Source organism: Mauremys reevesii, linkage group 12 (genome assembly GCF_016161935.1).
Source record: "Mauremys reevesii isolate NIE-2019 linkage group 12, ASM1616193v1, whole genome shotgun sequence".
NCBI lineage: Eukaryota > Metazoa > Chordata > Testudines > Geoemydidae > Mauremys > Mauremys reevesii.
This window is the reverse complement of record NC_052634.1, coordinates 46,449,103-46,461,420: the sequence shown is the minus strand read 5'-3', so window position 1 is coordinate 46,461,420 and position 12,318 is coordinate 46,449,103. Positions and strand designations below refer to the sequence as shown.

General features: G+C 53.7%; 4 non-coding genes across 4 annotated transcripts; 1 reads left to right on the top strand and 3 right to left on the bottom strand.

The window, feature by feature from the left end:
• Window positions 1-883: 883 nt before the first annotated feature.
• On the bottom strand, window positions 884-956 carry TRNAK-UUU. Its single transcript has one exon. It is a non-coding gene; the product is annotated as a tRNA-Lys (tRNA).
• Window positions 957-8,986: 8,030 nt separating this feature from the next.
• Window positions 8,987-9,068, top strand: TRNAS-AGA. The gene has a single exon. It is a non-coding gene; the product is annotated as a tRNA-Ser (tRNA).
• A 1,827-nt stretch (window positions 9,069-10,895) lies between these two features.
• TRNAI-UAU lies at window positions 10,896-10,989 on the bottom strand. The gene is made up of 2 exons: window positions 10,952-10,989; window positions 10,896-10,931 (listed from the first exon to the last, which is right to left on the bottom strand). It is a non-coding gene; the product is annotated as a tRNA-Ile (tRNA).
• Window positions 10,990-11,791: 802 nt separating this feature from the next.
• Window positions 11,792-11,863, bottom strand: TRNAQ-UUG. The gene has a single exon. It is a non-coding gene; the product is annotated as a tRNA-Gln (tRNA).
• Between the last annotated feature and the right edge of the window lie 455 nt (window positions 11,864-12,318).

The following is a 12,318-nucleotide window of genomic DNA, read 5'->3' as shown; positions in this document are numbered from 1 at the left end:
CAGTGGAAAATACAGCAGAAAGATATATATATATCTATATCTATATATCTATATATATATATATATATATATATTACACACAGAACATGAAAAATTGGGTGTTGCCATACACACTATAACGAGAGTGATCAGTTAAGGTGAGCTATTATCAGCAGGAGAAAAAAACCCTTTTGTAGTGGCTTTCATGGCCTTTGAGAAAGCAAGACAGAGCCTTGGAAGACCCAGCAGGGTTTGTGGCACAGGAATTGTTCTCAGATTCCACTGAGACTTCACCTCAGATTGCAGGATTTAAAGTCCTGAGTGCTGCCCTTACACCATGGGACCAGCAGAGCACCTGTTGATTACTGTAGACTTCCAGCAGGGAGGACTCTGTGGGCAGGGGCGGCTCTAGGCATTTTGCCGCCCCAAGCACGGCAGGCAGGTTGCCTTTGGCGGCTTGCCTGCGGGAGGTCTGCCGAAGTCGCAGGACCAGCCGACCCTTCGCAGGCACGCTGCCGAAGGCAGCCTGCCTGCCACCCTCATGGCGACCGGCAGAGCACCCCCTGCGGCTTGCTGTCCGAAGCATGTGCTTGGTGTGCTGGGGCTTGGAGCCGCCCCTGTCTGTGGGGACAATTTTTTCTGGCAGGGAGGACTCAGTGGGAACATGCCTGTCTGGCCAGCCCTGCATTTGCTCAAAAAGTCAGCGCACGGACTTTGCTGCAGGCCCAGAGGCCTTTCTTCCTCCAGACTGTGAGGCCAGTGGATAGGTGAGGCAGTAGCACCTTCAGTCCCAGGCAGTAAAGGGCCCTTCCTGGGAAAGGCCATGTCCTGAAAAGGAAAAACTAAAGTCAAGAAGAGTCCTTCTGAAATTCTTTGGGGAAGTCACAGGAGGAAAGTGTTTCTTTGTCTAATCAGGGACTTGAACCCTGGACCCTCAGATTAAAAGTCTAATGCTCTACCAACTGAGCTAGCCAGGCTCACATTTTAAAAAAGGCAAATTTTGTGTAGAAGAGAAACTAGTCAAGAAAAATGAGGCCAGGAAACCTGCTACTCTTGCTCTCTTAGCTGTCCTAGCCCCAGCCTGCTCCTTCATGTGGTGCCTTGAGGCCTTATTCTTTTTTTAGTTAAATATCAAATCCAGGAGAAAACACAGTTATACAAAGCAAAACGAAATCACAAACAGAAATGTCATTGGAAATACAGAAATAAAAAAGGAAAATGCAATTCCCATCACTTTATCATATCTGGGCCATTCCTGTATCGAGAGCACCCGAAGGTCCCTGTGTGCTTACGAGAAACGTGAAGGAACTCATACCACAGCCTGAACATGCAACTCAACTGCTCCCAGGTGCCGCAGTAAAACCCTTTCCCTGCTGTGATGTTGCACTCCATAGGATTTTATGAAAATATGCTAATGAGTGTGAATATAAAGTGACTGGACTATGCTTCATGCAAAAGGTCTCTTGTGAGGTATCATTACAAAGCTTATAATCTACTGTGTGTGTTCATCCTATTGTATGAACCAATCATTCTTGGATCTGAAATTAGAAATATGAACTATAACTCTGAGGTCTTGTTGTAATGATGCAAAGTGTGGGCCATTAACAGTGGTTTGGACTCTTGATGGCTCCCATTAACCAGGACAATTGACTGGAGATGGCTCTGTCCTGCACCATCTGTGAGTCAGGCCAGGAAGAATGAAGGCTTGGGGGTCTCACAGGACATGTGACCATGTCACCTGGTACAGGAATCCATCTTAAACCTGGGGCTTTTCCCCAGGAGAGAGACAAAAGATTCCTGCCTTGTACCAAAGCTCTATAAGAGGGTGGAACTGAACAAACATGCTGCAGTCATGAGACATCCCCTAGCTACCACCTGAGCTGGAACAAGGGCTATACCAGGTGAAAAGATTGGGCCCAGACTAGAAATAAGTCTAGCCTTTGCCTCTCAGTCTGTGCAGATGGGACCTTTCCCTCCAGTGCTGGAGGATTCTCCCTTCTCATCTACCCTTGTCCCAAGCAGCACAGCAGGTAGGAATCTTAAATGTGCAGAGGAGACTTAGGAGCAGAACCCCCCCCCAGACCTTCCATGCAATTGGCACTAGCCCCTCACTGAGCAGGATTGAAACTCCTGCAGGGCAGGAGCAAAGCAGCAGGGTGAAAAGAACCTGGAGATGCTAGGATTGAACCCAGGACCTCATACATGCAAAGCATGTGCTCTACAACTAAGCTACATCCCCAGATGGGCCATTTGTGCTATAGGTTACACTCAGAGCCCTCCTGTTTCCAGAGCACCTAGTGGCCTAAAAGCAGCATGAGGGACACATTCCCTGCTCTGAGGCCAAATCTGCTGTCCTGGAAGTTGCTGGTTCTTAGGGGTCACTCTGCTGCAGGGCCAGATTCGATGTGTGGGGCAGAGAGAATGGGTGCCCTGGACTCAGGGTGCAGAGATACACTCAGCCCTCTCCCCTGCATTGGGTGGGGGGTGCTGCCACCCCCTCCTGGAATGTAATGGGAGGGGAGGGGCGCTGTGAGTCGCTCAACACCTGACCCCGGTGGCAGAAGTGCTGTGGGGAGCTCCAGGTGTTTCTAGGGTCTGCTCTTTCCACCTGCCTGTAAAGTCCAGCTTTCCCCAGCACATTCACTGCGGTGCAATTGGGTCACAGTTTCCATGGCTGAACAGCAAAGAATCACTCCCAGTTTCCCTTCTATCAGCAGCAGGATTAGCCTGTGTCAGTGATTAATGAGGTGGCTCTTGTTGTAGATTGATATTCATTCCCCACCTTGACAATTCACACCGTCCCTTTCCCATGCAGATTCCCAGCACCTCAGTGATCCTCGTAGCAGGAGTTGGGGCCTAAGATTTTCAGGGTTCTTCCCCCCTCCACCTGGAGTGAACTCAGTTTTCCCCCATCCCAGACAATCCATGAAATAACAACAGGGGCATAAAGAAAAGGGGAGGGAACATCTCATGGCCAGGGCTGGATGTGCCCATGGCCCCCTGCTTATCCATTGTTTCCATGGAATTTGGCCCCCTGCTTTGCACAAGGGACAGCTCAGCTCAGCATCGATCAGGTGACTCTGGGAAGTTTGGGGTCCCCGGGCTCCCAAAGGAGGGGGAAGCAGGTCACCCCTGGAGCAGGTTACAGTTGCAGGGTGACAGTGGGGTTGCTGCCCCTGTGAACAGCTGCTGTAGCACCGCCTGGGCAGGACAGGGAGAGCCAGTTTTACCCCCCCCAGCCTGTATCGGGGGATGGGAGCACTCACACCCTGGGGACCCACCCACCAGAGATCTACTGGGAGGGAGAGTGGCACCCACACACCCAGGATCTTGTAGCGGGGGACAAGGGCATCCACACTCCGGGATCCTCTGCAGAGGGACGGACACCCACACACCCAGGATTCTGTATGGGGGGCAGAGGTACCCGGACACCTGGACGGGGGATGGGGGCACCGAAACATCCGGGATCTTACCTGGGAGGACAGCGGCGCCTGCAGCTCGACATGAGAGGGGGGCGGGGGAAGCAGGAGCATTTCCCAGTTCCAGGCTGTCCCTGTCTGGCCAAGGCACAGAGCTCACAAGCAGAGTTTAAAGCTCCAGCTGCCAGGCTGAGAAACAAGCCGGGCCCTGTGGCTGGTGCCTGTGATCCCAGCTCCTGGGGAGGCTGAGACCGGCGGATCGCTTGAACTCAGGAGTTCTGGGCTGCAGGGGGTTGTGCCGATCAGGTGTCCACACTAAGTTCAGCATCACTATGGTGATCCCAGGGAAGCTTGGGGTCCCCAGGTTGCCCAAGGAGGGGTGAACTGACCCAGGTCAGAAATGGAGCAGGTCAAAACTCCCATGCTGATCAGTAGTGGGGTTGTCCCTGTGAGTAACCCCTGCAGCGTAGCCTCGGTGAGACATGGTCTCCTTTTAGACACCCCCCCACGCAGAGCCTGGCTGGGGGGATGGGAGCACCCACATGCTGGGGATTCTGACTTGGGGGGAGGGATGCCCCCCCTGCAACAAGGATCTTGAAAAGAGGAACAGCGACACCCACACACCACAGAGCCTGGATGGGGGTAGGGGAACCACACACGGGAGCTAGTTCATGGGGTGGGGGACACACCCTTATGCTCCATTGCACCATTTTTAATGAGAAGAACGGGGGCATCCGCACAACACGGATCCGTAACGGGCTGGGGGGACACCCACACACTCCACTATTAACCAGGAGGGACAGGGGAACCAGACACCCCCGGTAGTGTGGAGAACACCCACATCAAATGGATCCCTCATGGGGGGTAAGACAGAGGGTATTATAATGGGGCCCAGCGCACCCACGCACCAGGGATTGTTAAGGGTTGAAGGGACAGGGACACCCACACACACTGAGATCACGTCCTTGGAGGCATAAACCCTCCACAGAAGGACCTGGTCTGTTCCACGCTGGCAGCCCAGCCTGGTTGAGTCAAAGTCTCCTTTTATACAGGCACGTCCCAGAGATCCTGACTAGGGGGAGAGAGACACCCACCCCCAGAGATCCGTAATGGTCTAGGGTGCACCCACACACCAGGGATTCTTATGGGTGGGAGGAATGGAGACAGCCAGACACACGGAGATCACTTCCTCCCAGGAGCCTGGGCCAGAAAGGGAGACACAGTCCCCCTTTACATATCTGCCAGACAACCTTCCTCCCACTCCCTCCACACAATATTCTTATCTGGAGGTGAAGCCAGGGAAACCACATGGAGGATTCTTATCTGGGGAACGGGGGGGACCCACTTATCACCAGAGATTCTTAAGGGCAGGAGGAACAGGGACTCCCACATCTGTGGCATGGGGGTGGGTCGCCTGCTGGGATCATCTGGGCATATTTCACCTCGTCAGTTCCCTGCCATTGCCTTGGGGGCCCCTTGTTCGCTGCCTCTGGTACCCAGTTTAGCCTCCTTCCTGAGGCTGAAACGCTTTGATCTATCTAAGGTCTGTGGGATCAATACGTGTCATGGTGTAATTCTGTGTTATTCGGGGGTCAGACTAGCTGAGCTAATGGCCCCTTCTGCCCTTAAACGCCATGAAAACATTTCCCTGGTTTCTCCTTGCGCCTGACAGACACCACGGTGAGGGGCCCAATAGAATATCCTGGACACAGCGCTCTGGCTCTTACTTTACTTGGGGACGTCAGCGCTTTCCTAGCAAAGCTGCTGCTAAAGCGCTGGATTTGGGGAACGGTTCGGCTCCGGTTCAGAGATCTGCCTGCGGGGTGTGAACCTGCCACGAGGAGCGGGAAACTCAACCAGCAACGGGAGGCGTTGGCTGAGCTCCAGGCTGCCCCCGTGTGGCCAACGCTTAGAACTGAGCAGCGGAGTTTAAAGCTGGCGCTGGGAGGGAGCTGAACACGCGGGGCACGAAGGCTCCTGCATGTAACGCTTGTTGGGTGGGCAGCTGAGCGTAGCTGATTGCCGGAGTTCAGGGCTGCACCCCGGGGTGCTGAGCAGGTGTCTGTGCTCAGGTTGGCCTCGCTATGATGGTTTTTGGGAAGTTTGGGGTCCCCAGTCCTCCTAGAGAGAGGGGAGCCAGGTCAGCCCAATGGGAGCACCCACACGCTGGGGATTCTGACTTGGGGGAAGGGACGCACCCAAGCAACACAGATCTTGAAAAGGGGAACAGAGACACCCACAGATCCCGGATGGGGGCAGGCAGGGGAAACCACACACTGGAGCTAGTTCATGGCGTGGGGGACAGAGACACACCCCAGAGATCCTGGATGGGAGCACCCACATGATGGGGATCTTGAACTGGGAGGAGGGAAGCACCATGTGCCAGAGGTTCTGAAGGGGGAACAGGGACACCCCCACACCAGGTGTCTTGCAGCAAGAGCTGCGGTCTTGATTTACACACGGCAGTGATGGGGAATTAACCACGTCCCTTGCGGAGCTTGTTCCACTAGATAATTAGCCAGACTGGGATAACAGGGGCTGCAGGTCAGGAGTGAGGGGCACCAGCAGCTCAGTGACTGCAGAGCTCAGCGGGAGCCCAGGGGGCTGCAGTTTGGCAGTGAGGGGCACCGATAGATCTAGGGGAAGCCCAGGGGGCTGCGGGTCGGGAGTGAGGGGCACCAGCAGAGCTGTGAGTCTGGAGGTCAGGATTGGGATATCAGGGGCTGCCGGTCAGGAGTGAGGGGCACCAGCAGCACAGTGACTGGGGAGCTCAGCAGGGAGCCCAGGGAGCTGCGGGTTGGTAGTGAGGGGCACCGCTAGAGCTGGGGGGAACCCAGGGGGCTGCAGGTCAGGAGTGAGGGGCACCAGCAGAGCTTTGAGTCTGGAGGTCGGGACTGGGATGGCAGGGCCTGTGGGTCGGGAGTGACGGGCACCAGCAGAGCTGGGGGAAGCCCAGGGGGCTGCAGGTCGGGAGTGAGGGGCACCAGCAGAGCTGGGGGAAGCCCAGAGGGCTGCGGGTCGGGAGTGAGGGGCACCAGCAGAGCTGTGAATCTGGAGGTCAGGACTGGGATAGGATGATGGGCAGAGGGTGATTGGTGGAAGGGCCCATCTCTCTGGTCCTCGGCCATTGAAGAACGATGGGGTTGGAGTCTTGTTCTTCACATTCACGGTACGAGTACAGAAGGTGCTGGAGCTCGGACCAGGGAGGGCATTAGGAACCCATTATCATGCAGGGAAACATTCAGCCGCTGATCTATACTCACAACAAGGAGTTTCATGCATAGCCCAGAGCAGGACCAGTTTTTACCCTGGGGGTTAGTAAACTTTCTCTCTATACAAACACCACAGCTTACAAAATCCCCACCCCCACTCTGTGTCACCAGAGCACAACAACAACTCTCCTTGGGGCACACACGGCTCCCCAGCTCCCTGCCCGTCAGTCTCTCCAGCATTGCTCCAATCCCTTAAAGCAGGGTCTCAACCTCCATTTACCTTAGGGCCGGTGCCAATCCTCCAGTCCTCCCAGTGGCCAATAATGTCACTCATACTGCCCAGAACCCGCCCCCCAAAACTCTGCCTCTCAGCTGCCTAAGGCTCTGGGAGGGAGTTTGGGAGGGGGGAGGAGGTCTAGGGTGCAGGCCCTGGGTTGGGGACTGGGTTGCAGGAGGGGTGCAGGCTCTGGGGGGAGTTTGGGTGCAGAAGGGGTGAGAGGCTGGTCTCTGGAAGGGAGTTTGGGTGGGGGGAGGAGGTCTGGGGTGCAGGCCCTGGGCTGGGGATTGGGGTGCAGGAGGGGTGCAGGCTCTGGGGGGAGTTTGGGTGCAGAAGGGGTGAGAGGCTGGTCTCTGGGAGGGAGTTTGGGTGGGGGAGGGGTTCTGGGGTGCAGACTGTGGGATGGAGTTGGCAGCGCTGTACCATGGGCGAGGCGAGTGAGGCACTTGCCTCGGGCGCGGAAAGTGGAGGGGCGCAGCTCTACCCCGATCAGCGGCGCTTCGGCGGCAGCTCTACCGCTGCTGCTTCTTCAACGGCAATTCAGCGGCAGGTCCTTCCCTCCGACAGGGACTCAGGGACCTGCGGCCAAAGAGCCTGGAGCCGGCCCTTGCCTCGGGCACAAAAATTCCTTGTTATGGCTCTGGGAGTTTGGGTGCCGGGTGCAGGCTCTGGGCTGGGGCAGGGCAGGGAACAGGAGGAGGGTGGGGGTGCAGGCTCTGGGAGGGAGTTTGGGGCTGGAGGGTGGGGAAGGAAGGTGTGCAGACTCTGGGAGGGCCGGCAGCCTCTGGAGTGAGCAGGCAGATGCTGCTCAGCTCCGCTGCACTGCTGGGGCCCCTGGGGGGGAGCACCTGGGGGGCAGCAGGTGGGGCCAAGGGAGTGACCCGGTCCCAAAACTGCTGGAGCCCCACGGGCGAGACCTGGGAACCAGGGCTGCCAGCCAGACAAACACCTTTAAGAGGAGGTGTCCCTCTGCCTGTCAAAAACTGATCTTCCTCCTTCAGTTCAGTGACAGCCTGAATTGTTCCTTATCCCGGCAGAGCCAGAGGGTTGAAAGCAGCAACATCAAACCCCTGTGTAGCTCGCAGGAATGGACATAAACGCTCCCTGGTGTCTGAGGAGATGTTCAGCTTTGCCCTTGGTCAACTACAAGGCTAAAGGGAAAGGAGGTGGCGCCAGGTATAAAGAGTGAAACACGACACATCATAGTTATGCCCACGGTGCCTGCAAAATCTTTTGATGTACTTCTTCTTATCAGCAGTGTATTGTTTTCTGTGGAGTCCAGGCCTTGACCAAGAAATTTGTACTTTGCTAAAATAATCGACTGCCCCTGGTGAAGACAATGGACTTGACACCCACTGGGGTGTCCCTACACAGGTACATGTACTAAAAACAGTGGCTGCCTTTTAGCCATAGATTTTAATCAGGACAATAAATACAAACCCCTGTTAAATCATTTCTCAGCCCGAGTCCTTCACCCACATTCCCTAGAGCATTGGGCCACCATGTGGACGTTTCATTTCTGACCTCAGTTTCACACAGAGACAAAATTTCCTTTGCACAGATCCATGAACAGCAAAACCTCCCTGTGTCTCTGGTCTGAGCCAGGGCATTCGATGCCAGTGAACCTTTTTTTCCTGCAATGGCGACAGTCAGACAGAGGGGTCATGGCACCTGCATTCCTGCCAGGGAGATATTGGCTCCGCTTTTTCTTTCTGCTGCTGTTGTTAGTCCATGAAACATCAGGGATAGAATGCAAGGCTGAGTTCACGCACCAGCCCTCTGAAAAATTTCAGTGCCCCAGAGAAATCCTGCCCCCTGCTATTGGAACGATGTGCTGGAGATTTGACTAGGAAAGGGACTGTCTGAATTGTCAGAGTGGGGAATGAACAACAATCTACAGCAATGTCGTTCACACAAACACACTCTCATGCTGCTCCAGCCGGAAAGGAAATGGGCAGGAATTCTCGCTGTTCAGCCAAGGACACACTTACACTGATGCGCAGCCGTGAGTGTGCTGGGGAAGCTGGTCTGAGCAAACAATTTGAAGTGACAATTCAGTGAGAACAAAATCATCATGCAGTGAAATGGATGCGCATCAGGTAGTTGTGGCTGAGTGGTTAAGGCGATGGACTAGAAATCCATTGGGGTCTCCCTGCGCAGGTTCAAATCCTGCCAACTACGCAAGCGCTGCGCTGTTGTTGTTATTATTGCAGTCTTAGTGCCTGAGCATCCATAGTGCAAACTGGAGATAAATCTACTTTCACTCTATCTACGCTTAAAACGCTGCTGTGGCACTGCTATAGCACTTTGGAGTAGACAGTGAGTGGAGGGATTTTCCCATCCCTGTAATAGCTGCATGGACAGAACAATTCTTCCTTTTCTTTAGCACTATCTAACCCGGGCTTAGGTCACCTTAACTATATGGGTTTGGGGGGGGGGTCACACCCTGGGAGACATCACTTTGCCGGTTCAGTGCCCAGAATACACCAGCCCTTAGATCCCTCTGGGTATTTCAATGCAGGCACTGACCTGTGAGAGGAAAACATCAGCTCACAAACACAGAGACTGAATTTCCCACATTTAATCTCACTGCACTTTCCAGAAAGTCACAAAATTCAATTCATTCTTGCTAGGACAGAGAAAAAATAAGTGATACTAAGTTTTTGGCTTGATTAAATAAAATTAAGTGTTTAATTGATATAGTAAAAATCTGTACTGATTCCTCTAACTAACACCATAGCGTGAAATAGGAACAGAGACAAATCTTGTCAGTGACGACTAATTTCACAAATGATCTTCCCATTATTATTTTCCACATTGCCCCTATTGGAGGTCTGGGCATCTCCAGTGTCATTGCTCTGCGTTCACCTTCCCCTTGAATTGTTCTCGGACATTCGACTTCCTCTGCGGCATGGGGCTCGGGTCACTTGCTGGAGGATTCCCTGCACCTTGAGGGCTTTAAGCCACAATTTGAGGACTTCAATAACTCAGACATAGGTCAGGGGTTTGTTACAGGAGTGGGTGAGTGAGATTCTGTGGCCTGTATTGTGCAGGAGGTCAGACTAGATGATCATAATGGTCCCTTCTGACCTTAAGTCTATGAATCTATGAATCTAGTCCCAAATTTGGAAAACTGTGCAGTTCAGAATGTGAATAGTGACCCCGTCTCCTTCCTGCACCTGCTCTACATTGCTCCACAGCAGCTTCTCCACCTGCAGAGTCACCCCAGCACTGCAGTGCAGCCACCCAGGGTTCAGCAGGGGCCCCTGGCAAGGATCGTGCATGCAGCTAACAGCCCGGTGTGCCTGGCCGTGAGGCAGCTGTAAAAAAGCAACCCCCCCCCCAGAAGTACAGAGACTGAATTCCTTAACTTTAACATCATGACCCCCTGTAGAAAGCCACATGTGTCAGTTGTATTTTCACAGGGAGATGCAAAAATCAAGTGACACCAATTTTTAAGTTGAGTAAATAAAGTTGAGGAGATAGTTATTAACCTCCCAAAAATATATTAAAGATCCCTCAACATAACACCTGAAGGTGAAATATGAACAGAGACAAACCTTGTCAGCAAAGGCTCATTTCCCAAACTATCCTCAAAATGTTACTAATTCCCACCCCTCCTCCACAGGAGCTCTGTGCAGTGTCACTGTTCTGCAGGCAGCTTCCCATTAAATGCTGTTGTGGGACATTCCCAGGCCTGGAAATGTACCAACGACAGAATTTGAAGAGCAAACCTGGCTCCCCGCACCAGGCGGGATTTGAGTGTTTTGTCCCTGTCACTTAGTGTTTGTCAATAGTACAGACGCCAGGGGCAGGACTCCAGGCTCTGCTTGAGGGATCCTGGCATAGGGTCTGGGGGGAGAAAGGATGGTAGATTCTCACCTGGAGAGGAGGTAATAAGTGAAGGGGCATTTATTTATTAGCCCCCTCCTGAGGGTCCCCAGGGCTGGAATTCTACATTCCACAGGCCAAATGAGGGGGTGACACTACTTGGTTAATGAAAACCAGTGCTCCAGGTGAGGTTTGAACTCACAACCTCAGCATAACGCCTCTCAGCACTGCCCTATAAGTACTGTGCGCTAACCAATTGCACCACTGGAGCACCTATTAATTATCATTCTCCGAGACCCCTAGGTTGATACAGGCAAGGAGTGACCCCAAAACATTCTCAGTGGGGCTGAGAGCGGATAGCGACAAGTGTTGTACTCGGTGGGGTGGATTCTTCTTAAGGCTTCCAGGCCCCATTTGACCCTTTTGTTCTTCCCTGTGTAATAACAGAGCTGGTTAAGACTCAATGGAGAGTCTTGCTGCAGACCAACAGATCTGAAATCACTGATAACCAGCTCTAAGCATTAGTCCTGCTTTGGGACAGCGTCTCTCATGCAACAAACTGCCCAGTCTGCGCTAGCAGTGAGGCTCCCTCACTAACAGCTGAAATCAGGGAGAGCTGTGTGAAGCGCAGGGCCCCAGGGGGGCCTGAACAGGGGGGAACAACACCCCAGGTGCCCAGAGGAGGAGAGGTGTGTTGTGCTCCCGCCTGGGACTCTGCCTCCCTCCTGCCTAGCCCTGACTGTGAAGCCTGGCCCTGGCCCTCCTTCCTTTAAATGCCATGTGGGCAAGAGGAAGAGTGTGGCAGCTGCAGGTACAGGGACCAAAGTTATGGACATCAGGTGAAGCAGTGAGAAACAACCATATGGTCAATCCACAGGAATCTCTAGCCAGACTGTTAAGTTCTGGGACCCCCAACCGATAGCCGCCCATTGAACCAGACAGACCAGAGACCTATCACCAGTGGGCATCAGTCACCCAGCAGGAGAGAAAAACCTCACTCTAGATGACCCTGAGAGAAGGTAGCCAAACACATTGAGCTCCAGGGCTTTGTAGCAAAGCAACATATCTCCAAGAGGTCCCACCGAGATTTGAACTCAGATTCCAGGATTCAAAGTCCTGAGTGCTGCCCATTACACCATGGGACCTGCTACTGTTTCATTTTCTAGACCCCTGTGACTCTCAGCTGGCTGGTTTGCACTCTGCACTTATTGCTTCCCACCATCAGCTTCCTCTCGCGGGACTTTCTCTCCTCCTCCATCGACTGTGGTCCTGCTCTACCGGATCCGCGGGCCCTGCCCTGAGTCCCTGCATCCCCCTGCTTTGTCTCCATTCCCTGCAGGCTGCAAAAATGTCAGGGGAGGCTGCTCCTCCCTTCACTCAGTGCTCCTGCTCATGTTGGCCAGCTGCAGCCTCATCTCCTGGAACTCGGGCAGCTGTCGCTTGATCCGATCGTACAGTCACACACTGACTGGCTCCCCTGCCTGGATGCTCTTGTGGAAATCCCACAGGTGACGCTGCAGGACTTGGCACTGTTGGTTTCTTTAATGTTGTGGTGTTTCCCCAACCGCCGGAACAAAGCCGCCAACTCCTCCCTCACCTA